The sequence below is a fragment of the Carlito syrichta genome, unplaced genomic scaffold (genome assembly GCF_000164805.1).
Source record: "Carlito syrichta isolate Samal-C Ts95f unplaced genomic scaffold, Tarsius_syrichta-2.0.1 Scaffold314847, whole genome shotgun sequence".
Classification (NCBI taxonomy): domain Eukaryota; kingdom Metazoa; phylum Chordata; class Mammalia; order Primates; family Tarsiidae; genus Carlito; species Carlito syrichta.
In genome coordinates, this window is record NW_007258943.1 from 55,218 (window position 1) to 59,994 (window position 4,777).

General features: G+C 47.7%; 1 pseudogene; it reads left to right on the top strand.

The window, feature by feature from the left end:
• Window positions 1-4,405, top strand: part of LOC103274660 — a 5,274-nt pseudogene extending 869 nt beyond the window's left edge.
• Window positions 4,406-4,777: the final 372 nt, after the last annotated feature.

Below are 4,777 nucleotides of genomic sequence, written 5' to 3' on the forward strand. Positions count from 1 at the left end.
TGCCCAGGCGGGTCTCAAACCTGTGGGCTCAGGCAATCCACTCACCTCAGCCTCCCAAAGGCACGGGATTACAGGCTGAGCCACCGAGCTCAGCTGAAACCTGCACTTTTAACAAATACTCCCAGCTAGTTCTGAGGGAAATTACTACACTTTGAGAAACACCATTGGAGATACTTCCTCTTTCCTGTCTCTCTAACCTAGGGGCCTTCCACCTTGACTGCACAATTGAGTCACCTGGAGACTTCTTTAAAACGCCCATATCCTGGGCCTCCCTACATATTCTGGATTAATTAATCCAGGATGGAGTCTGGGCATCAGTATTATTTTAAAATTTGTCCAGGTGATTTCTATATGCAATCAAGTGATCCAGCCTGATCGCCATGTTTCCAGAGCATCCATCATCATTTCTCACCGGAACTGACCAAGAGCCTCCTGTTGTCTTCTACCCTACATCTGTCTTAACTCACTCATTCTCCACAAAGCACTCATAGGAATATTGCTAAAGCACGAGTTTAATCATATCTTTTCCCTGCTGAAAATCCGCCAATAGCTCATTACATCAGGTTAATGTTTACAGGCTCCCTAGAAATCTAAGATCCAGCCTCTGCACCTTTATCCCTCCCTTGGCGCCTAAGCTCCAGTCACACCCACGTCCTGGGTTCACTGAGCCTTTCTCCTTGTTTTCCCATGTGAAAGAAAATGGAATCTCGGGACCCCAACCTCACTATGGCAAAGGGAAAGTTAAACATGTGAACTGAGTCACGCAATACTGCCTTCCTTTTGTGCCTAAACAAATAGCTATAATTTCACAGCCCTGTGTCATAGCTTCATCCACAAACCAGGTTCCCCAAATGATAGAAGGGCACGTATCTCCTCACATGGTCTTTCTCCCAAGTTTCTCACAAGGAAATTCCTTGTGACTCTCTCAATCTTTCAGGATACATATACCCCCATAAACTAACCCTAAAACCTACTTCTTTTGAATCTCACCCTGACATTGTCAATTACCAGTTTATCTTCAGAGGTACAAGAACAAGGCCAGAAATCATCCTTTCACCTAGCCTGAAATGAATGTATAATTGACTTTTTCCTCTACTCCCTCTTTTCACATGTAAAATGTAGATTTACTGAGGCTAATCAGAGCCTCACAAGAATGTAACCATCTGTCTCACTATCTACCCTCTCTCCCTTTTTTCCCTTCTGCTTGCTCTTTCCCCTTTAAATACTGAAATTCTCAAAACCCTCTTGGGAAAAACACAAGTCACAGGAACATCTGTGACCTGTGCTTTTTCCAGGATGCATCCTCAGACTTTGGCTAAAAAAAAAAAAAAAAAAAAAAAAAAAAAAACACCTCTATCCATGAAGACACCTGCCTCCGTTGCTTTTTGGTTAACACCCACCTGCCTGGAATGCTCTTCTGCCTGGCCAATACCTTCCATGCTGGCATGGTTTGGGAAATCTTCTCTGATCCCCTCCCTGTGCTGGAAGACGGGCCCCCTCCTTTTCTAGAAGCCCACCAGTCCAACCCTCTTTCGGAGCATGTATTGCACCGTTAATTTTACTGCTTGCTGTGGGTCCCCTTTTCCTGTCTGTGCCCGTCTTTCTTCTCAAAATCTTCCTGAGTCCTAATATACATATACACAGTAAGGCTGGTGAACATCTGTTGAGTAAATGAATGAATGAATACATACTTCGCCCCTCCCAGCTGTGCCCATCATCCTACCCACTATCTGGTTACTATTCACAAACGGACTTGGCTTCCTCGCTTTTGGCATTTGCTTACCACTATGTTCCATACCTACTTCGATCCCAGAGTCACTGTTTATGCCAGAACTCGTCCAGCCCAACACTGGGGTGAGAACAGGTAAGAGACCATAGCTCCTCTAAGTCAGGCACTTTCCATTCTTTAACCCTCACAACAACAATACAAGTCATTATTATGACTTCTATTTTATAGCTGAGGAAATTGAGGCTCAGAGAGGTTGAAAGGAACTTCCTGAGGTCGCACAGTGAGGGGGTGAGTGAGCCAAAATTGGAACCACAGAATCTGGCTCCATAAGTGCCCTTTCTGCTGAGTCACGTGCTCTTCTATTGAAAAGAAACGGGGTGGGTGAGTGGCCGTTTTGTGTTACTTTATGTGACGTTCAGTCAGGTGCAGTCACAAGCGACACAGGAGAGACTCAGGAAAACAAGGTCTATTGTACTCACAGGTCCTAGAGACAGGAGGCACAGCATGCCATGCAGAGCCACATGGGGAAGACAAGTGGAATGAGGGTAAGATTCAAGTCAGAGCCTTCACTGGGGTTTCTGTAAGAAAAGAAGGTGGGTGGCAACCCCCTCTCCCTGTGTGAACTCTTTTATACAACAGAAAAGGCTCGGCCATCCCCACATGGCCAGAGTGGCCAGGGGTCCTGTTTCCCACTGAGGTAGCCTAACATGCTTGTGGGGGTGGGTAGGCAGTTGGAGAGCTGCCCCATCTGATCTAGCCCTCCCTGATCAGCTTCTCCTATGCCTCCTGTCTCTAGGACCTGTGAGTACATCTCCCTTGAAATCCCAGGGGCTGGCCAGGCTCAGTGGCTCAGCCTGTAATCACACGCTTTGGGAGGCCGAGGTGAGGGAATTGCCTGAGCCCACGGGTTCAAGACCCGCCTGGGCAACTTGGCGAGACCTCATCTCTACAATAAATCAAAAAAATTAGCAGGGCGTGGTAGCGCACGCCTGTAGTTCCATCTACTTGGAGCCCAGCAGGTGGAGGCTGCGATGGCTGGGGAGCGTACCACTGCACTCCAGTCTGGGCGATGGAGTGAGACTCCAACTCAAAAAAAAAAAAAGAAATCCCAGGTGCTAAGGATCTTTGGGAGTTCCCATAACCCCACCCATCACCTAGGTTGTGTGTGTACTTCTGGGGGAAACAGGCCAACCAAAAAAAAAGCCTACTGCCTTCATCACAGCTGGCTGTTTGCTCCAAGCTCTACCTCCTGGCTGGAGGTCAACTGACAGAGCCCATTACATCTAAGACAATAATACAGCCCCTAAGAAGGAGACAAGAACAAAGCCCATGCCATCATCCATCTCACAGACCAGTCCACAGACTGAGGCATCAGAGAGCTTCTCTAGAGGATCCTCCAGAGATGTTGATGACCAACTCCCCTTAGAATTCAGTCCCTGTGCCTTCACATCACAGAACACCTTAGGCACCCTCTAGCATGGGCCAAATGGTGGCAACCATTTAGAATAGCTAGACCCAGAAGAAAAGCAGGACCCACAGGGGTCAAGACTTCTTGGACTACCATGAAAAGGAGCAATGCAAAACAATGGGGAGCACCCTGTGAGATAAAAAATAAAGTTGAAATTAAAATTAAATCCTGGCTCTCTGCTCCTCCTGCTCGACAGACAGCCATATCTCTCATGGAGCACCAGCTACATCTCTGAGACACTACGGCCAGAGTGAACAGATTTGGCCATAATGGGTGCCTGGTCACCAGGTCTGCTTTTAACTCTGGCAAAGTGGATATTGTCTCAATCAATGATCCCTTCATTGATCTCAACTACACTGTCTACATGTTCCAGTATGACTCCACCCATGGCAAGTTCCACAGCACCGTCAAGGCTGAGACCAGGAAGTTTGACGTCGATGGAAATCCTACCACTATCTTCCAGGAATGAAAGCCCACCAAAATCAAATGAGGCAACACCGGCGCTGGTTCTGTAGTGGAGTTCACCAATGTCTTCTCTACCTTAGAAAAGACTGGGGCTCACTTACAAGGGGGAGCCAAAAGTGTCATAAAAGCTCTGCCCTTTCCACTGATGCCCCCATGTTTGTGATGGGCATGAACCATGAGATGTACCAGAACAACCTCACAATTGTCAGCACTGCCTTCTGCATCACCAACCGCTTAGACTCTCTGGACAAAGTAATCCACAACTTTGGCATCATGATGATCATCATCCATGCCATCACTGCCACCCAGAAGACCATGGATGGCCCCTCGGGGCAGCTGTGACATGATGGCCACAGAGCCCTCCAGAACATCATCCCTGCATCCACCAGCACTGCCAAGGCCAAGGGCTAGGTCATCACTGAGCTGTATGGGAAGCTCATAACATGGCCTAGTGTGTCCCCACCACCAATGTGTCCAACATGGACCTGACCTGTCATCTGGAGAAACCCACCAAATATGATGACATCAAGAAGGTGGTGAAGCAGGCATCCGAGGGTACCCTCAAGGGCATCCTGGTTTACACTGGGCACCTGATTGTGCCCTCTGACTTTAACAGTGACACTCACTCTTCCACCTTCAATGCTGAGGCTGACATTGTCCTCAATGACCACTTTGTCAAGCTCGTCTCGTGGTAAGACAATGAATTTGGCTACCCCATGGTCCACATGCCCTCCAAAGAGTAAGAGTCCCTGGACGACCAGCCCCAGTGAGAGCACAAGAGGAAAAAAGAAGCCCTTAGCTTCTGGGGAGTTCCTGCCACACCCAGTCCCTGACCACACTGAGACTCTCCCCTTCTCACAGTGTTCATGCCAGAAGAATCCAGAGGAGGGTACCTAAGGAACCCCATCTCATCATACACCATCAATAAAGTCCCCTGTACTCAGTCAAAAAGTAAATAAAATCCTACAGAAGACCATCCAACAGTAGCAACCTTATCTAACTAAACAACAACAACAACAAAAAAGAGAAAAGTGTGTCTTCACAGATGAGAAAGGCACAGTGAAAAAACACCAGCAATCTCCAAAGTCTTAATGAGGCATCACCCATAAAAGGTC